At 43.3% G+C, this 22,872-nt stretch overlaps 1 protein-coding gene across 1 annotated transcript in view; it reads right to left on the minus strand.

Moving 5' to 3' along the window:
• The window catches only part of ctnna2 (catenin (cadherin-associated protein), alpha 2), a 782,371-nt gene that overhangs the window by 624,525 nt on the left and 134,974 nt on the right, over positions 1 to 22,872 (minus strand).

Here is a 22,872-nt window from a genome sequence, read left to right on the forward strand (position 1 = left end):
AAACTTCAAGACCGGACCGGTCTCTGGCTCGCCTGGACCCCTCACGGGACCCCTCACGAAAGTCACCCCAGGGTGCTTCTCTGGCTCGCCTGGACCCCTCACGGGACCCCTCACGAAAGTCACCCCAGGGTGCTTCTCTGGCTCGCCTGGACCCCTCACGGGACCCCTCACGAAAGTCACCCCAGGTTTCCTGGTGTGTGCGTCATGCTCCTCCGCCCGTTGATCGCGTAGACTGGCACCAGTAATGCCACAAATCACGCTCGGCGTTTCTGTGATGAGGATCGACGACCCGTCGGCCTTGCCCACTACGTTTGCGGGCATGGCTCTGATGATGAACGGTGAGGCGTAGACAGCCTCCAGTCTTTCTGGACGGCCGCTTACCTGTTCCGCTCTTGTTGACAGCTGCTCTGCCGCTGCTGTCGGTTCTGCTTGTCCTATGTCGTTCACAGGTGCGACGTCTGCCGCTCGTTGGTTTCCCACTTCGATGTTCGGCCATTCCTCCTCTGTCGAAGGCTGCGGAACGTCGGTTCCCTCAGCTCTGCCCGTAGCCGCTCTTGGCCTGCTAGGACTCTGACTGAGGGTTGGTGTAGAGGGCCCTGGGCCCCCTGCATGGTTACTGCAGGAAGCACCAGGCTGTGCCTCCGTTGTGACAGGCTCGGTTCCCTCAGCTCTGCCCGTAGCCGCTCTTGGCCTGCTACGGTACTGACTTAGGGCTTGTCCTGTCATGGGTTCGTTGCCCATGGTAGAGGGCTCTGGCTTCCCTGCATGGATACTGCAGGCACCAGGCTCCTCCGTTGTGACAGGCTCCATCTGCTCCCAGTCTGGATGGCTGGTAGCCCTGTCTCTTCGCCCCTCAGGGGCCGTGTCCGCTGGCACCGTGTCCGCTCCGCCCGTCTCTGCGCTGGCGAAGGGGTCCGTGATGTCACATCTCGTGACGCCTGGTGCTGCTTCTGCGGGCTGGAGTATGCCCCCCTCCTCTGGGTCTTCTTTGTTCCTGCTTTCTGCAGGAAACTCACAGAGGCCTATCTGGTGGCACCCTGTGGTGTCTATGGCTACCCTGCCTTTCATCTGACGGATAGCCTGCATGATTGCTTCGAAACTAAACTGGGAGTATTTCTCCACACAAGTTCCTAACTCATGTCTCTCATTGTCAGCAAGCACTAACCAGCCCATTCTTCCCAAAGCTCTGCTATAACATGTGGACATGTCCACCACATCTCTCATAGCAAATTTCAGCTTAATAAGCTCTTCAGGTATGTCGCAGACTGCGCCCACTTTAATTGACAATTCCAAACTAAATGCTAGATTATAGAAAATAGCTTTGGTTACAGAGCTGCCATCCTGCAGCTCCTTCAAGGAAGCCATTTTCCACCCCCTCTGTCCCTCCCCTTAACAAACAGTACAGGAACTAATTGGACCGGGTTAGTGGTTTAGTCGACTTCACAAATCATTCATTCACTCAAGTAAATGGTTAGTTTTTTGCCCAGCTTTCATTAGCGGACTCTGACATTATTTGTACTCAGAGAAGCCCATACTTCCTTGTTACTACCTTCACCAAATAAACCTTTTTATACTATAACCTTTTTATATTATATAGATTATATATAATATAAGTATATAGATTTATACTGGCCGTGGGCGGTCAAACTCTATAGCCTTCCGTAAACCTGGATTACAGGTTTTGCTAGATGCGTTACGCAACAGTTATTATAGACACGCCCTTCCTTTATGCGCACTTCAAAGCATGCTTTCAGCGTTAAACATTATTGACTGGTAAGATTATTACATCGCCTTTAATGCTGAGTTTAAAACCCTATTTTGTTCTAAACATTTATCACCGCTATTAATTACTACTTTGGTAGATTTTACCGCCGCAGTAATTACCAGTCCCCCTGTCACTCCAGTGACACATTGGGACATTTGCATGACAGTGGGAAAAAGGAATTTCCATCTCCCCCACATGCACTAAACTGCTGTTCTTGGTGCTGCGCCCAGCAGGAAAAGACTTTTATTGTGGTTAGTATAAAAAGCACCTCTCTTGGTTTAAACGACCGGTGTCTTATCCGGTCTCAATTAAACTTTATGTTTGGTTACAAATAGTCTTTAATAATCAGTTTCCTAAACTGACCGTCGATTAGAACTTTGCCCTATCGAACAATGACTCCCAAACCATTAGTTAAACCCGCAGTCACTTTTGTGGCTCACGGTTTTAACTGTCCGTTTCAGATGGCCCCATAACCACACAAAACGGTTTAACGGTGTCGCATTTATTAGTAGCACAAATCAAACGGCATGCCGTCACGGCAGCATTTATAGTTTGATTTAATCCTGTGGATACTAACGCTGCGGCATCGCATTCACATCAACGTGCGCTGCCATCAACGCACGGCTTAAATTTCAGTTAAATAACGTCACACCAGACAACCACAATCAAACGGGGTGCCGTCTTTCGGCCCCAATTCTGTCTGATTTAATCCTGTGGTTATTAGTGTGGCACGATTCAACTCTGTGTGCTGGTCCCAACACACTGTAATTTATTTTTGTTACAAATTGTGGTCACTTTAGTGACTATACACCGATCTACGCTGTTTAGTTCAAACAGCACGGCAACCAAATAAGTTCAAACCGTCGCAGTTGAACTATATTCTGAATTAAACAACTTTAAATTGCAGATCCCTTTAGTGACTGCTATTTAAAGCCCTTTACAACGCGGTAGCAATTTAAACTGTAATATGTCAAACGGTTTCGGTTCAGACTATTATATCTTAAATATGCCCGGGCGCGTTTTGCTGCTGCACGCTGATCCCAGCGTACGGCTCTTTCTTTCTGTTCAAACTAGGCACTTTAGTGGCTCTATGGTTTTAACAGTTCGCTCGGCGGCGAATTAACTTTCGCTCGGCGGCGAATTACTGTGCACTGATCCCAATGCACAGCACAACTGCCTTTAAATTGTGGTCACTTTAGTGACCACTAATTTAAAGTTCTTTAAACGCGGTAGCGATTGAAATCATAATATGTCCAAACGGTCTCAGTTTAGGCTATATTATGCTTCCAACCGCCCGGCCGTGATGTAAAACTGTGCGCTGATCCCAGCGCACGGTACAAAACTTTTAAATCTGTATTAATTAGGCCCTTTAGTGGCCTAATTAAGCCAGTCGCTGCTCGCAGCGATTTAAAACTAGTAATATGTCTAGATTATAGGCTATATTACTAGTCAAATGCCCGGCCGCGATTTAAAACTGTAATATGCCTAGATTATAGGCTATATTACGCTTTAGACCCCCCGCAACGATTTAAAACTGTTCGGTTATTTGGCGATGTTGTGCCCTGCTCCGACCAGCCCATGCAGTAGGCAGAGTTAAAGTGACTAACACGCACAGATGAACTAAATGCTCCCAATGATAGCTTATATTTGATGAACTCAAACGTGCATTTTATAGGGTTTTTATTAATTCATGTTAATCATAAACACTTACAATCATACATTCACACGTTCTGTTCACACTTCCCCCCAACACAAGATGAATACAGTATCCCGGCCTGGATTACAGGTCCTATTGGTCTGTGGTTCTATCCTGACTCTGTCGGTAGGAATTCTAGCTATCATTTGAACACTCTAAGACTGTCCCAGATCATGGTACGCTTAGCTTGTCATTGTTGACTCTCATACTTAGTTCAGTATCATGTGGCACATTAAGTGGCACATTGATTAAGTGATTAAGTGTAATTATGTGGTTTTAAATCTACCTTATCATTAATTAAATGGTAATTAAACAATGACCGGGAGACAAGAACACAGAGAGAACACTTGGTTACAATCTAACATCATATTACATCGATTATGAATAATGCACAATTATCCTTTTATAGCATATAATATATAGCAAATACATTACCGCTGGTCTCTGCCTAGACATGTTCACGTTCGATGGTATTGGTGAATCTAAATTACACTTTGTGCTCCACAGCATATAGTCACAGTGGGCCCTGACTGAAGTCCCACCTTCATGCTACACTTTCAGCCAATCATATGCCACTGACCCATGCATCCCTTCTGCCCTCTCTGTGAGAGGACAGTGTGGAGATCTGACTTTAGGTTAGATTAAACTGTCAGACTATTACAGGTATTTATCATTTAGGCTTTTTACCAACCCAATATATAATAGGTTATTTAGAACACATTTAAACCATTGAAGAGGAATTAAAGATTGGTTACTTCATTATTGTATGTTCTAAATGAGTTGACTCTGCCCTGTGAAAGGAGTCAATAATGGCCTGTCTTCCAACAGGAGAGGGCCGTAAAACCCCCGATGTTTGTAGAATGGAATGTGGGGACCTGAGCTCTCCCACTCTAAAGGAGCTGCTTATATCTCCACTCAATCTGACCCAATATATAATTTCTCATTATGAGTACAAATCTCGGACACCCATAATTAACCAAACAGCCACCATCTGGCGGAGTCAGGTTAGACTATAGTTTAGCTGGTAAACCAAAAGACGGAGTTACATAATAAAACATTAGGTGCCGCACACTCACTTTGGTGCCTTGTCACAGATGACGTTATAGAAAATGATGTGATCGGCCTCAATTTCTGATCACGTTCATGGGAGCCAGTCCAATGGCGGCTCTTCTACATAGACTTCTATTGCTTTGTCCCTATTTGAAGCCTTCAAATAGGGACAACCGGGAAGTTTACTGAATGCATTGGGAGTCTATAGGGGCTCGCGCGAGTACATGAACCACGTGACCGGGCTGTTTTCTGCCCCCTCAATGTCGCAACTCTTCCATTAGACGGCTCTGGGCCGCCCCGTGCTAACATGCAGTCCTGCTTTAAAGGTACATTCAGTGATTACACTTAATTCAACTATCACTTATTTGGATAATCCTCCCTACTATAAAGTGTGCTGACCATATAAGGAGTTCCTCCCTGTCCCCAGTGAGCCCCTGGGGTCAAAAAACCCTAGTTTCGGTTTGGGCTTTGGGTGGCAAAGCTTTCATCCAATCAGGATGAGAGGTGCCTTCCTCCAATCATGATCGAGTGTGGCTGACATTGGTGCGCGTGCTGTTGGTCTGTTGTACTTCCCCCACTGTAGAGCGTGTGCATGTGCACATCTTGTTACCGGGTGGACCGGGGTTTTTTTCCAAATCACCCAAATCACTGAATGCTCCTTTAAATGCCAAACGGACCCTTGCAGAATGAGTAATTTCATCCATCCTCTCTTAAATTGATATGCACAGGAGAGAGGTGCACGCAAATGGCAAGAACGTTTGGTTTAATACATTCCTTACATGTTTCCGACCAGGCACAGCACGCATCTACAAAACGAGGCACAAAAAGGCTCCGTAAATCTGGCCCTCTGTATTATTGATTTCAGATTTAATGTACCACCATTTGTGTTTTTTCGCTGGGTCTATACGAAGTTTACTGCCAAAGCCGCCTAGTGCAAAAGAAAGTATAATTCTTATTAGCAAACCCAAGGCTCGCACATATATCCCAGTATCTGTCAACAAGCATTTCTCTTACAGGGAAATAAGATCACAGGGTCTCCACGGGCAGCCTTGAGCTGTAATTCAATGTTTCAATATATATATATATATATTTTTTTATGGCCCTCCACGGCCCCCAAACTGTGGCTAAACCGTTTGTTGCAGTAAGGCTATTTTCTGTTGACACCCGATATTCAATATGCAATCTATCCTGTACATATCTTATGGCGATGAATGATTTTCCTGATGTTCATCGATTGATTTAAGGCCTTGTTTTTTTCCTGTGGTATGTATTGTGACGGCTTGCCGATGCATGGATGTAAAAGACCTCTCTGGATGCAATGGTTTGTGCGCACAAGACGATGCACCACTTCACCACTTTTCAACATCTCTTCATATAATTGGTCCTCACTAATGTTCATGATAAAACACCACAATTTTTTTCCTACTCAGTCTGTGTCTCATAGGAGGGCTTTGGGCAGTTCGGACACCCGTCCACCAGTGACATCATCATTAGGCAGATCTTTTTTTAAACAAGATTTGTTTTAAAATATATTTAGATTTTTATTATCGTGAGAACGATGGCTTCAACTTTTGCATTGCAACTTTTCAGCAAAAGAAAGCCTGCCGTTTCTATTAGCTTGGATTCACCATCGATGATCACTGGTGGACGGGTTTCTGAACTGCCCACATCCTTCCTATGAGACACAGACTGAGTAGGAAAAAATGGTGGTATTTTATCATGAACATTAGTTAGGACCAATTATAGGAAGAGAAGTTGAAAAGTGGTGAAGTGGTCCTTTAACATTCCATGTAATTATTAAATTATCATATAGATGTCTTCGTAGTAGGGGTGTAACGATATAGTAACTGCATCGAAACATGTATTTATTTATCGAAATGAAAAGTTAAAATATTGTATTGTATTACTTTGTATCGTATCGTATATTGAAATGCTAATAATCAATTGTATCAATACTAAGCAACTGTATTTAGCAATTTTAAGAAAAAAGTCAGAGAGGGGTTTAATTACTTTTTCATTCCATATCGATAAATGTGTGCATTCTCTGCGTTCATGTCAAGGAGCGGGTTTGTCCATAATGTGTTGCCAGAGATAAATGCTTGCGTTAAAAAAAACCTGCTCTATCCACATGTGTCACACATATTTCATGAATTTTCTAAATAGTTACTGTAACGATTTTAAGTCATTGAATCGTATCGTATCTCCATGAATGAAGCAATATCGTCCAACCATGTATCATACGCATCGTATCGCTGTTAACGTGTATATCCCCTGCTTTCTTGCTATGCCGTGTCCCAAGCTATAGTCACAAACATAAGAGTGAAACTGTCTGCATTGAGTTAGCTAATTGTCAAATACAACCATGTTTTGTCAACATTAAATGCTATATATACGTTTGTTTTTTGGCTAAATCTAAAATGCTGCTGACAGCATATAAACGTTTGGATGAAATGCTTTTAGTGAACGGGGTGACTCATCCAGGGAGTAAAGAAAGTTATGTACAATCAATACCAGCATATTTTTTTATTTTTTGCACTCGCACAATTCTCTTCCTCCTTCCTTCCTTCCTTCCTTCCTTCCTCCCTGGCGAGCAGAGAGAATCAACAGAAAACAGTGTTAATGCGTGGCTCAACCTGTCAGACCCGTGGAGAGTTGCGGGTTTGCGCGTGCCGCGCACGCGCACGCGCACGCGCACGCGCACGGCAGGGAAAGATTTACTGCTCTCAACAAAACCTGCGTCAGTGCATTTTGCAGGGTTCAAGGAGGGGGTCCGGGTATTTAGACCCAAGTTCTGCAATGTAAGCCCCCTGTAATTTTCTTTTTGTTTTGGGACTTCATGGCCCTGGGAGTGGGAAGCTCCATTTCATGGGGAATAAGCACACTAATTGCCCCTATACAACTGCACACTGCAATGCATTTCCAAGAGTGTATTGAAAATGGTGCCTCTTCACAGAGAGCCGTTGATGGTTGACCCTGCAGGAGTTTGATTGCAGAGGCGCATATAACCAGAACAGGTGACGCTAACGAGTCCCTGCGTTGTGTGGGACGGGATGGGGCCGTGCGGCAGCTGGAGGGCTCAGGGAGGCACGACAACAACAACAACAACAACAACGCCAAGACAAAGTGTTGTCGAAAGCCTGCTTTTATCCCATTTTGGGCGGGAAACACCCTTTTGGTGTTTTAAGCGCTACGTTATGCTTTAGCTATTGAAAAATAGCAGACCTACAAGCTCGTAGCGCGCCACTCGGTGGCGCGCTACGAGCTTGTAGGTCTGCTATTTTTGAAAAGTCGTGAAAATGTGGCGCAGATCTTTGAATATATATTCTTTCAGAGCGAACGTTTTTTAACTCAAATCTTTGCTTCTGGGGGGTCAGAACCACTGACACAGAAACATAGGGTTTTTCAGAAAACTGTCCGGATTTAGAAGCCATTTGTAGAATCGTCCTCGCGGGTTATACACCGGTTTGTTGCCAGTGTCGCATATATAGCCGATCTACAAGCTCACAGCGCGTCACGAACGTGACGCGCTGTGAGCTTGTAGATCGGCTATATTTACTGAGCGCGACAGCGGCGCGCAACTACACGTATAAATCAGCCTTAACCGGTGTCGTCAATCTGGTGGCAGATTAGATCTGGCCATCAGGCTCAGACTGTAATGAATCCTTGGGAAATACTAAAGATATTCGCCTGGTATATTAACCCACCGGAACGATCGGATCAAAGTATACTGTATCGAGATGTTCCTTAAACGGACATTCCTTGCGTTCTCTTTCGAAGAGTGATGTTGTTCGTTTTACTTTATCTGATTCCGTCTTACGACTCTCCCGTCTCCCTTTTTCTTTTAAGTGCATGACCCTGGCTGGCTGCTAGCCGATCTAATTCATAGCCGCAGCGTGTGGAAAAAGCAATGGGGTGTGATAGAGTTGCGTTCTTTTTTTTCTTTTTATAGGTGCATTATATTACAGTTGAGGATGGTAGCCGCTATAGGGACATCCTTTCTTTAGGTTGTCGTAATGGTAGCCTGTAAATATATCAGCCCAAGCTCCAATTGTGCTATGAAGAAACACTCAAATGTAGTGTGTTCTGCCCTCTAATGGTAAAATGTTGCTAGAGACACCTACTATTTAGCCACTCTTTACACAGGTGTACTGTGTTGTCCTGATTAGGAGAAGCACACAGGTGCATGTGCTCTTAAAGGGGAATACCACTCATTTTCAACATTTCACCATGTCATTAATATACCTTAGAGGTGTTGTGTGGAAACAATAAAAAGGTCCCCCCCATTCTGTGTTTCATAGAAAAATTCATTAACATGGTGAATCACATCTTGATGATGTCATCAAGATGTGATTCACCATGTTAATGATTTTTTTCAGACCTCCAGTTCTAGGAAACACAGAATACGGGGACTTTTTCATTATTTCTACACAACAGCTCTAAGGTATATTAATGACATAGTAAAATGTTGAAAATAAGTGGAATGCCCCTTTAATTACGTGTGTGCTCTGGAACCCCTCACTACGTACAGCATCTCTTGTTGTGCAGTCGACAGCATTGTCTGTAAGTGGGAACCTTTCATTTTTCTTATGTCAGGCGATGCAGTTTCTGATTATGCAACTTTGTAGTGTGTATTTCATGCATAATTGATTTATTTTGACATGTGCTATGGCAGATTAGGGTTGTTGCTGTGCGAATTAGCGCAGTGTGTTCACTTGTTTGTTTGATAGTTTGTTACAGCCTGTCATTTTCTTTCTTGTTAATAGTTTTACTCCATTTATTGGTGATGTGAAGTGTGACATTAAAACCCTGGAGCTTGGACGCTACACCCTGACTCCCATGTCATTTTTTAAAGGAGATTGGCTGACTGTCTTAACTATGTACACTAATGTACACACAGCGAGGACAGTACAGTGTCTCTGAATGAACTTTCTTCCAGACACGCTGTCCGTCGGCGTGACGTAGGTTTCATTTAGCCGCAGCTCGCACTGATTCACAAGGCATATAGATCGAGATATAGACGAGATATTTTTGTAACGGCTCTAAGCTCTAAATCAAATGTCGTAGGACGGTGTTGAACAGCAGCCGACCACGCACGCACGCACGCGCGCACACGCGCACTCACGCACGCACGCGCACACTCTCTCTCTCAAACACACTCACACTCACCGAATCGCTCGGTACATCACAATGACACTGTAATGGATTCAAAATGGTATCACATAGGTGAAGCTGAAACAGGTGGTCCATTCGGTAGTGACGACACACGACCAGACTCGACCTTCTTTGATGTAAAAACGTTGGATTGTCCCTCGGGGGGGGGGGGGGGGGGGGGGTTATAAATACTTTCCTTCCAAGTCACGTGGCCGCCGGTACGTTGTGACTTGGTGGATCAATCATGTGTCAATGAGTTGATTTGAGATGATTAGGGAAGGAACTCTGGCTATTAGAATATCACAAAACTCCTCGTGAAATTTGGCATGGGGATTCATTGGTACAGTAGCCTAGCCTGGCTAATAAGCCAGACCGAATCAGCCGTTGGCAAAAAAAACAATTTGCCTGCCGGCGGACAGTGTGATTTGAGTCTGGCTTATTAGCCAGGCTAACAGTAGCCTATGTGGTGAAATGTGGTGTCGAAATGTCAGTCTTGTATAAGCAATAATGGCATAATGTGCTCCAGTTGCTTTCTTCAGTAGTATGTTCAGAGCATGTCTTTCATAGCGTAATGCATATTCTTATTGTTAACGCTCTTAACGCTCTCTTTTCTATTGTTCCCTTTTCATCCATCATGCACTTTAAAATATCACCATGCACTTTTCTTTGTGTTGTATGTTACGTGTTATGTTATGTGTTTATGTACTACGGTTATGTGGGAGCTCCCCTGAAATTTCGTTGTATGCTCAGTGTATGCTTGGTGTGCAATGACAAAATAAAAGTCTATTCTATTCTTAGTATTCAAGTTCATAGTAAAGCCACACCTTTGGATGCATGCGTGTGCTTTTATCTCACACAAAATAAAAGACAATACTGTATTTCAATATGTTGAAATCATAATGTCCTAGTGTTCATGTGAATAATCACGTATGGAAAATGTTATCGTTGCTGTCGGGAGGAAACCAAACCTCATAACTCAATTTTTGAGGGTTTTGATTATTTTTTGGCATAAATCAGTGCTATTGAACACCCTTTACGTCTGTGTGTTGTTTCGAAAATATTGAACCAATGGAAAGTGCTTTGGACAAAACCTCTTACCTCCATTGGACCCTCAAAATGGACTCCACCACCTCTCCCCGTCTCACGGAAGTAATTGACAATATATAAAGTCACAACACCAACTTTGATGAGGACGTATTGCATAATTAAAAAAATTATTTCCTGAAAAATGGAGTTATGAGGTTTCCTCCCGACAGCAGAGATATGAGTGTTTTGATGGTATTGGTCTTATTGTTAGAGCAGCAGACATACAGTAATTAACTGCCGTGAGCGATTGTCTTAACGGAGCACTAATGGGGAAGACAGACGACTTTCAATGTCTCAATTAACGGCCCCATATGGTCAAAACGCAGAACGGCCATTGTAGCACCGTGCCAGGACTCCAAGATGTTGGAGGTAAAATGGGAGCTATCAAGTGAGTTCACTTTGTTAACTTTAATTATGTAAATGGAAGCCAATGGGCCCTGATCCTTTGCTGAAACCTTGCCCATATTTGGAGTCATATACATGATAAACTAGAAAAAGTGCCCTTCTGGGCACAGGTCTCCACCAGGAGGATAGGAGTGTGTGTGATGTTTGGCAAAATGTTTAGGAGTAATATAAGTGTGTGCGTGTGCGTTTGCGTGTGCGTGTGCGCGTGCGCGTGCGTGCGTGCGTTTGTGCGTGCGTGGCATGCGTGCGTGCGTGCGTGCGTGCGTAAGTGCGTGAGAATGGGTGAAAGTAATGCACAATCTATGTAAAGGTGTATGAATGTGTGTGTGAATGTATTGCACAATCTATGTAAAGATGTGTGAATGTATGTGTGAATGGGTGAATGTAATGTACAATCTATGCAAAGCGCCTTGGACAGTGTTAATTTTGTCGACTAAGACTAAAGACTAAAAACTAAGTCGACTAAGGTTTTTCAGAAGACTAAATAGGACTAAGACTAAATGGTGTGTTATTCAAAAGACTAAGACTAAATCAAAATATTGTGAAGAAATATAACAGTGATACAGTAAATGCACTATTGGATGGATGTGTGCATGTCACCTCTAGCGGCTGCAACCCGGGACGGACTATCTTCCTAAATTAACAATCTTTGTCTCTCCTCTCCTCTCCTCTCCTCTCCTCTCCTCTCCTCTCCTCTCCTCTCCTCTCCTCTCCTCTCCTCTCCTCTCCTCTCCTCTCCTCTCCTCTCCTCTCCTCTCCTCTCCTCTCCTCTCCTCTCTCTCTACATGTATTAAACCCTATGTAACCTCTCCCCTCCCCGTTTTCATTTAGTTTCCATTTAGTTTTCCGTCAGTGAAAAAAGGTAGTCGACGAACATTTTTCGTCTTGGTTTTAGTCGACGAAAAAACAACACAGGTTATGAAATCACAAGTTCTTAAAGAAATCCACTGACCGCAGTCATGATTCGGTCACTGTGCGGGAATATGAGCAGAATGTCACGCAGCTGTGACATATTTTGCGTGTGATTAGGTATCCAATTAAAGCAATATCACTAGAGAATGATATACAGTTTTTCAAGGAGAAGTGTAGTTCTATAAACCATATGGAGTGTGTCACATCGATCCTTTTCATTGCCATGTTGTAACACTAGCTGCTGAATCAGATTTCATTATCCCATTAAGAGCCGAGAACCCGATAATACAAATCTGAACAGTTTTCCGAAAAAAAAACCTAATGTTTCTATATCAGTGGTTCTCAAACAATTTCATGTCAAGGACCCCCAGAATTATGTATATTAGCCGCCGACCCCCCATCTGAAAATATGTTGTTCCAGGGACCCCCCCCCCCCCCCAGAAGCAAAGATTTGAGTTAAAAAAAACGTTTGCCGTGAAAGAATATATATTCAAAGATTTGCGTCCACATTTTCACGATTTTTCTAAAATAGCGGATCTACAAACTCGTAGCGCGGCACTTGGTGCCGCGCTACGAGCTTGTAGATCAGCTATTTTTCAACATCTAAAGTTTAGAAATAACCGTTAAAGTGGTTAAAAGCTATAAAACGACACAGACGTCTCCTCGGGTCTGAGTGGGTTATACCCTCTGGTTCCATAATAACAACTCACAGCCATCCGAGCGACTGTAATACAGTGATTGCCTCGACTTTGGAATGAGGCATAAAATGCATTTTTTTTTCATGGCTTTATTCTTGGAGGATAGTTTACAAGAAAAGCAACGGGGGAGAATATCAGTGACTAGTGTTGGGAAAGAAGTTAAACACTTTTTTTTCCCAGTTGTGGTTAATATGCTCAATGACCTTTTGAAGAATTGCCTCGCTGTTAAGATGATATTATAGCCGTTTATGGCACATCATTTCATCATTTTGTATACTGCAATGTGAAGGTTAAAAAGTACCACTTTCATTCCCGTCAATTCAATTTTCATAACAATTTGAATATGTGTTTGCGACGGAGATCGACAGCGATTTAGTTGATCAACAGGTACTGTTATTTACCGCACGCACGCACGCACGCACGCACCTTAGAGTATATATGAATAGAGACGTCACCCGAGTTCTCCTCCCATCCACTTGCATTAAGTTGCTCAAAAGCGCATGAGGCGCATTCTGGGATTGATTGGGCCAAACACATGAACGCGCTGCCATTGCACTGAAACCGCGTTCACGTGTCATCATGAACGTGCGCAATGATAGTCAGCGGACCAGCGCGTTCATGTGTTTGGCCCACGCTGCAATACCAAATTCGGCCATTATGTCCATTGCGCCTCAGGGTTTCCTCCGGGTGCCGTCTCTATTCATATAGGCACGCACGCACGCACGCACGCACGCACGCACGCACGCACGCACGCACGCAGTGTGTACTATAGCAGAGGTTCAGGCCGATATGACCGATATGTCATCATATAGTCGCTAAAGAAATACACTTACAGTCACAACACGCAATAAAAAGCACGGTTCAGGGGGGGGCAGAGCCTTCACATATCGTGCCCCCTGTCTCTGTAACATGCTCTCCCTCAAGCTGTCAGAGATGACAACTCTCCGGACCTTTTTTTAAATCTGGGCTAAAGAACACCCATCTTTTCTCTCTGCACTATATATAGGTTCGCCCTAGTTTTATTGAAACCATTGTTATGGTCACCGTGTCTGGCCTTGTGTTGTTAAAATACTGTGCTTATGTTTTTTTCTCTTTCTCCTTCTTCCTGATGAATTATAGCTCTGAACATTTTACAATGTTTTACTATGTTTTCTTATTGCTATGATTTGTGGTTTTGACACAGAGACCCCTTGGGGTGATTTCATACTATAAATAAAAATGAACTGAAATTGTAAATCTGAGGAAGACCCTTGTTGAATATTAACAGTTTGACGGCCGCTAATTTTTTAATCAAACGATCGATCGACTCTGCTTAATAAGCTATACCCGACATTTGTTTAATGCGTTTAATTCGCCGTTTCAAAATAATTAAAAAGAAACAGCGGATTTATCCGGGACCTGGTGACGAGGCCGTCAGGTTATGGTGACGAAACCGGAAATGAAGTCAAGCTCTGGGCTGCTAGGGCTTCTGGGAAATTGAGCCCAATGCAAGTGGACGGGGGTTTTGTCTGGACTACAACACCTCTTGGAGGTGCATCTTGTAGCGCATTGTCATGGCCGCTGGTGCTGATGATCATAACAAGCCGACGGACCATTTTTCATTCGGATTTTTGTTGTTGAAAGCTGCAAATACTTCAGCGTATGCTCTAAAGGTAATAAAACAGTCTCGACAGCGTAGCATATTTGATTAAATAGTGGGTAAAGCGTTTTATGGAGTCAAACTGTAAACCCATTTAGACCTGAGAACGATTCTACAAATTGTCTTCTAAATCACCCCCAAAATATATATGTAATTGCCCGCAGACCCCAATCACGTGCATTATGTATGATGTTTGATTTATACAACACATTAATAAAAACCCAAACCACAGTCATTTTCTCTCTCTCTCTCTCTGTTGATTTGACTGGTCGCAGATTTGTATATAGTTCTCTACTCCCCCTAGTGGACATAATATCTACATTGTGAAATGCCCCCCCCCCCCCCCCCCCCAGAAGCAAAGATTTGAGTTAAAAATGTTCGCTCTGAAAGAATATATATCCAAAGATTTCCACCACATTTTCACGATTTTTCAAAAATAGCAGACCTACACGAGCTCGTATGAGCTTGTAGATCTGCTATTTTTCAATAGCTAAAGTATAACATAATCCTTAAAACACCAAAGGGGGTTACCGCCCAGAAAGGGTTGAACCTGGCATGTCACAAACACACCTGCCATGTTGAATGTGTTAACTACTATAGTACTACTTTTGTTTTTTTTACAATCTAGATAAGATCAACTTGTAGGCCTATTGATCCAATTAAGTGAGCATGAAACACAGGTGGGAGTGGAGAGATAAGGATAACAGGGAGGGAAAAAATAGCCTAAATAGACTTAACTCATTCTGAATGGGAACCCCTTTTGGTGTTTTAAGCATTATGTTACACTTTAGCTATTGAAAAATTGCAGATCTACAAGCTCAAGCTTGTACAGTAGGTCTGCTATTTTTTGAAAAATCGTGGCTTTGCTTGTGGAGGGTCCCCGGGAACAACATATTTTCAGATGGGGGGCCAATACAGATAATTCTGAGGGCCCTTGAAAAGGTTGAGCATACTACTGACCTATAGAAACATGTTTTTCAGAAAACCGTCAGGATTTAGAAGACATTTTGTAGAATCGTCTAAATGGGTTAAGGCCATTTTGGGCGGGAACCCCTTTTGGTGTTTTAACTAAGCATTATGTTATACTTTAGCTATTGAAAAATAGCAGATCTACAAGCTCGTAGTGCGCCACCGAGTGGCGCGCTACGAGCTTGTAGGTCTGCTATTTTTGAAAAGTCGTGAAAATGCGACACAAATCTTTGAATATATATTCTTTCAGAGGACTTTTTTTTTATTTCGACGTCAGGCCTTAATGGGTTAAGGCCTATTTATGGTCCAGTTGTCGGAGAAGAGAGGTGACAAAATTACAGTTGTGTGAGCGGTGACCATGCCCCGCGCGCTACTGCGCTCAGTGACCTCATGACACTTTTGAAGTGTTCGGTGGTCACCGCTTCACAGAAAACTGGACTATTGAATGAACAGGCCTTCAGAGTCTGACACTAGACATCCGCACAGGGTCTGTGACTGCCTTATATTTATCGATATAATGAACACAATAAGTAGCCAATTTACAATCTATCGTCGGTGAATATATGCATGAATAATACGCAACTGCATAGTGTATCATGAATACGGTATATGAATGCATTATGCAAGACTATATCAACCGTGAATATGAGAACTTCACGTGTCAACCGGCCCTCAGCAGTGAGTACTGTATATGGGGATAATTATGTACAGTCTATCAACAGTGAATATAATGAGCATCATAGTCTATCAACAATGAATATATAATTGAATACGAGGTTGAGATGCATGCTATACTCGCACCGCATTTCAAATGGCTTCATTAATTATGAAAATCTTGTGTTTGTCGGAACACAGCTATATCGTCTCATTTCAAATGGAAATCATATTTATATGAGGCCAATATTCGCTTTCGTGCTGTGATGGAATATAGATAGATGATCGTGTGAAACTGGTGATTTTTCATAGTGTCCTTTAGACATGCAAAGTTTAAATGGATTCATACTAATGCACATACGTTTGCACACATGCGTGACGACAACGCGCACAGAACGCACACACAAACGCATGCACGTCACACGCACGCACACCACTCTGCTTTTAACTATCGTGTAAATAAGGTTGTGCCTCTACGAAGGGTTCTGAAAGAGTGCCAAGTCCCAAAGTAGGAGAGAAAAGAAAATAGATAAAGTGCCCCTCGGGTTACAGGTCTCCACCAGGGCACGTCAGGTTGTGGCCTCCTGGTGGCGCTATAATAGGACAGGTCTCCACCAGGGCACGTCAGGTTGTGGCCTCCTGGTGGCGCTATAATAGGCCAATGTGAAAAGGGTACCATTTCTTCTTACGTCATGGATAGCAAATTGATGATTTGAGGCATTTTGTTCCAAAAAAATGTGTTTTGCAAAAATCCATCTGTTGGTGGCGCTATAACAGGCAAATGTGAATATATTCCTCAGCCTAGTAGGAAAGTCCGTGAAATATTTCACGTAAATTGCACACTGTGTTCATGATTTGAGGCTTTTTGTTCAAAACGGGCCAGTCCTGAAAGCCAATCTTAGCCAATTAGGATGGAATATGAAATATCGGACAGATGCGTCTCGAGCACATGACTAGAGATAGTGTGTAACAATTTGCAGGATCTTTGGACAGAATCTGGAGGAGTAATATTAAAAGAAAATGTTTTACAAAAGTCGGCCTCCTGGTGGCGCTATAACAGGCCGTTCTGGACAATTTCGGGCAGAGGTCCATCGTTGGCATCCAGGGAGTGTGCAACGTTTCGCATCGACTGGGTTAACGGTGCCAGAGATTAGCTGGTAATGCACACACACACGCACGCACACGCACGCACGCACGCACGCACGCACGCACGCACGCACGCACGCACGCACGCACACGGACGGAACAGAACAGAACAGCAAATCACAAAGCTGATGGTTTTGGGCTCAAAACAGCCTTCTTCAGAATGTCCACCACATAAGACCTACCCTATACACATCCACATAAAGGCTATTGCAATCCATCAGGGTCCATATGTACACTCTCAGAGAGTCAATGCTCTTCAGCTGTGTACAGCAAATAAATATTATTATTATTATTACAATGGAAACCCTCGTGTAGGCTAGTAGTTTACACAAGTGCATTTGACACAAAGCAGCAACTAAAAGCTGGAGAGAGCATAAGAGGTGCATGTTTAACACATTTAGGCCTGAACCTCGAAATTTAAAAAAATAATCTTCTAAATCCTCCAGTTTCCAGATTTTTCAAAAATAGCAGACCTACTTGTAGGTCTGCTATTTTTCAATAGCTATAACATAATGTTTAAAACAACAAAAGGGGTTCCCGCCCAAAATGGGTTAAAACAAGCATGGGGGACTCTTGACACATGGCACACGTTGATGGAACAAACGTGCGCGCGCATCCACGCTGCTTCACAAAGTGCACTGCATGAACCGATTAGCATTCTATGCAGACATGCAAGGCACTGCTCGTTGGGGAACATAGAGTAATACAAGGATAAGAGACCGAACCGGAGCGCTAGCCCCGCCCCCAAGCTATTAATTTCAACGGGAGTTGCTCAGTGGCGTTTTGAAGCACCCGGAAGACTGCATGCCGGAAGTACTATTATAACTCAATGGCTCGAGCGAGCGGAAGTTTAGCCTATAGCCTATAGCCCCCCGGACCTCAAATTTGAGGTCCGGGGCTGACGCACGTGACGTCATGATGAACGTCCGTCCGTCCACCGCCATGAAAGTGCTGCAGTTCCACTTTTCGCCAGTAGGTGGTGGCAGCTTCAGCATTGGATAGCCTTACTATGGGGGCTTGGTTGGGAATAGTTAAAGATGGAGTGCCGTGTCTATGGAGTTAACATATACTCTTAAGACGCGTCGAACAGGGACGTGCACGCATAGACATCAAAGGGGGCTTCAGCCCCCTACTGCCCTTTTACCCGCCTGTACAACAACTGCCATTTCCAGACCACGAATGCAGCATTCACTATCATGGTGAAAGAAATGCAAAATGCCACTCCTTTCCAATGCCGAAAGTCTCCTGAACTTGAACACAGTATTTTTGCGTTGAACTAATTCCAAATCCATGTCGTTGCACCTGCATCTCTATAGCTATATAAAGAGTGCTGGGTTGTGCCCTGAAAATAGCTGATCTACAAGCTCTCAACGCGCCGCAGCGCAACGCGTCGAGAGCTTGTAGATCTGCTATTTTCTTGTCTTTATATGGGATTTCAGCCCCTGCCCCTCTAACAATCTCGGCGCACGTCCCTGGCATCCAACCTCGATGTCACCAGAGTGAACAGACTTTCCAAGACGCACCAAGTACCCAGTGATCTGTTTACTGCCTGTACCTACACCTAATAGTCCTGATTACTGTCACCGACATTGATGACGCAACAGTAACGTCTCCAGCCAGTAGCCAGTCTGCCTGTCTCCGTACAATTTAGGCATTTAGCAGACGCTCTTAATCCAGAGCGACTTACATTAAGCAAGAACAAAAAGCATGATCATGGCAATACATCACATACATACAAAGTAGTTATCATGAAACATGCGTAAGCTAAGAACGTAACAGTGGAGTATCTATATAATGAAACTATATATATATATATATATATATTCACCAGCAAAATAGGTATCACAGATCGGATATAGGTCATCACTTCAATATTGTGCATCTCTCAACGTCATATAATGTAGATTGCAGCTCTGTTTCATGCAACACATTATGCGTGGCTTAAGCCCATTCTGGGCGGGAACCCCTGTTGGTGTTTTAAGCATTATGTTATACTTTGCTATTGAAAAATAGCAATTTTTCAAAAATAGCAGATCTGCAAGTTTGTAGCACGGCAGCACGGTGCAGTGCTACAAACTTGCAGATCTGTGATTTTTGAAAAAATTGTGAAAACGTGGCACACATCTTTGAATACTTTCAGAGCGAACGTTTTTAACTCAAATCTTTGCTTCTGGGCAGACACTTTTACTCCTGAGCCACTATTATACTACTACTATAATTGGATTTTTCAAGGGAAAACAAAGGGGAAAATACATGAACACAAATCCTTTAAAAAAAAGAAGAAAAAAAAGGAGAATTTAGTATATTGTCTTGTGGGGTTTTTTGTATTCCTAGAGCCAGTGTGTAGCACAGTCGTTAACACTCATGGCTGCTTTGGGCGGTTTGTTGTAAAAATGGAAATGATGAGCCCGTTTCATGCTGCATAAAACACCCTGGATTAGAACCTTGGACCAAACATTCTGAATGTCCAACAGCAACAAGAGAACAGTCGTAATGGAAGAGAGCTATAGAATGCTATAGTACTATTGATACAGTATCATCTCCATTAAAGTGCCTTAAAGGTATAGGATATGTGATATTGTTTTATTAAAATTAGTGTTAAATAGCTCTAGTGTGTGTTCAGTAACAGTGTTAAATAGCTATATATTGTGACAGTAATCATTGCTAGTATAGAGTGTGTGTTCGGTAACAGTGTTAAATAGCTCTATATTGTGACAGTAATCATTGCTAGTATAGAGTGTGTGTTCGGTAACAGTGTTAAATAGCTCTATATTGTGACAGTAATCATTGCTATAGAGTGTGTGTTCAGTAACAGTGTTAAATAGCTCTATATTGTGACAGTAATCATTGCTATAGAGTGTGTGTTCAGTAACAGTGTTAAATAGATAGTGGTCACCCAATATGGGAACCCATCTTTTTTTACTATTATATTTCCCTCCAGGGGACAATAGCATTTAGATAACAGGATGCACGCACGCACGCACGCACGCACGCACGCACGCACGCACGCACGCACGCACGCACGCACGCACGTCTACAAGCACAATTGCACATGTGTGCATAAACATCTCTCTTCCTGTGTCTCTCTCTTCTCTGTCCCAGGAATGGATTTATCCATGGAGACATCATCACATAGCATGTGTAATCAGCTGTGTTCGACATAAATGGAACATTTATTCACACCACAACACACGTGTGTGCGTGTGCGTGTGCGTGCGCGTACGCGTGTGTGTGTGTGTGTGTGTGTGTGTGAAAATCAGCCCGAGGGCATGGTGTTGTTCGCCGTGAAAGTGGAACTGTCAGATAGTTTAACCTCAGCACAGCCCCGGCAGCTAGCAGCAACATTTCAATAAGGAGTCATGTCTGTGGCACTGAGCTTAGCTCTGATGTAGGGCAAGAGTTTTCCCAAGACACGGAAATAATCCCTCCAGAAATGTGTGATTTTGTATTTTACAACCACAAATAGGCCTATATTATGTATGTAAGGCATAATATACAAATGATATTATATAATAGAGCACAATGTGAGCGATTAACACCTCCAAATTGACTCCACAGTGTGTTTGATAAGCGTTCTTATATCGCTCTCATCATGCCACGATCAGTTGGCGGCACCCGTAAGGTGCATTCAGACGTGAAGCGATTCACGACAGCGCGCCTATAGTTAGTTCTCGATGAGACCATGTGCGTTTTTGCGCGGAGCAGAGTCGCGGCGCGACGACGCGAGTGTTTTTTTACGTGAGCGCGGTCCCGTGCATTTGTTTTTCTGGATTCTGTTTATTTTTATTTTATTTTTGTTACGCTTGCGTTGTCGCGCCCCTCTTGAGAAGACCTGGAGGAGACCTGTAGTAAATGGTAAATGGTAAATGGTGCATTTATATAGCGCCTTTATCCAAGGCGCTTTACATAGATTGTGCATTACATTCACCCATTCACACACACATTCATACACCGATGGCAGCGGAAACCATGCAAGGTACCAACTAGCACATCGGGAGCAATTAGGGGTTCAGTGTCTTGCTCAAGGACACTTCGACAGTAACTCTGGGGGAGCCCGGGTTCGAACTGGCAACCTTGCGGTTCCCATCCAGGCACTCTACCCCTGAGCCACCGCCGCCGTAGTAGTTGATCCAGACGACAAGGTATGCGTTCCTCGCTTCCCCGTTTAAAAGGCCCTAACCCATTCTGGACGGGAACCCCTTTTGGTGTTTTAAGCATTATGTTATACTTTAGATCTACAAGCTCTACAAGCTTATAGTGCGGCAATCGGTGCCGCGCTATGAACTTGTATAGGTCTGCTATTTTTGAAAAATTGTGAAAATGTGGCGCTAATCTTTGAATATATATTCTTTCAGAGCCAACGTTTTTAACTCAAATCTTTGCTTCTGGGGGAGTCCCTGGAACGACATATTTTGAGATGGGGGTCTGCGGCCAAATACATGTCCTTGACATGATATAGTTTGAGCACAACTGACATAGAAGGGCGTGTGCATGAAACGAGCACGCGCGAAACAAATTCACAGGACCGCGCTCGCGTATAAATACGCTTGCGATGTTGCCCCTCGACTTCTACCGCGCGTATACAGGAAAAAATAAAAACTATAAGGTCTCATTGAAAATGAACTATAAGTGTGTTAAATCGCTTACCGTTTGAAAGGCCCTTAACAGTGGCGTGCACAGATAGACACTAGGGGGTGCTAGAGCACCCCCTGCCCTTTTGGCAATGTGCCCTTTTGAAAAAAAAAAAATCTTTTTTTTTGATTTTTTAAAAATAGCAGACCTACAAGTTCATAGCGCGCCACTCGGTGGCGCGCTATGAGCTTGTAGATCTGCTATTTTTCAATAGCTAAAGCATAACATAATGCTAACACCAAAAGGGGTTCCCGCCCAAAATGGATTAAGGCAACCGGCCGGTTCCACGCGCTGCACAAGGTGCCCTTTTTTAACTTGAGCACCTGCCCCTCTAAATGTCTGTGCACGCCACTGGCCCTTAATACTTTTACTTATAAGTAAAACATTTGAGTATATTTTCCTCCCATGCATGATGCACCTCATGCCCAATTATCATCGACAGACCCATGCAGTCTCTGGCGTTGGAGATTCAAGTGTCTTTTACATCCATTATACGTCCTTCAGTCGACCTCTGGTGACGGACAGCTAGAGAGGAGGAGGGGGAGGAGCTGGGGGGATTTATCGATCAGCCTGTTCTCCCGGTGGTGGACAAAAAGTACTCCGTCGTTCTACGTATATGTAAAAGTATCAAAATACTGAAATGTACTGAACTTCGTTACTAAGTAAAATAAGTTCGGAATTCAAAGATGTACTTATGAGTAAAAGAACAAAAGCATTGGCATCAAAATTACTTACTTAAAGTACCAAAAGTAAAAAATAAAAAAGTACTATTCACTATGCAGAATGGCCCATTTATTTTCCAACGTTTTCAAATGTATGCACATATTTTGAAAATAGCCGATCTTCAAGCTCACAATGCGACGCATTGTGAAGTGGTTGATGTATGTTTTGTAATAATAATCAAAGTAACTAGTAAATAAAGTTTTCATAATAAATGTAGTGCAGTAAAAATACAACATTTGCCGCTGAGATGTAGTGGAGTAGAAGTAAACACACTGTAGGCCTATTAGAAATACACGGTGGTCTATCTATGGGGTTTGTTGCACGCACGCGCGCGCACACACACACA

Source organism: Electrona antarctica (assembly GCF_951216825.1).
Source record: "Electrona antarctica genome assembly, chromosome: 4".
NCBI classification, from domain to species: Eukaryota; Metazoa; Chordata; class Actinopteri; order Myctophiformes; family Myctophidae; genus Electrona; species Electrona antarctica.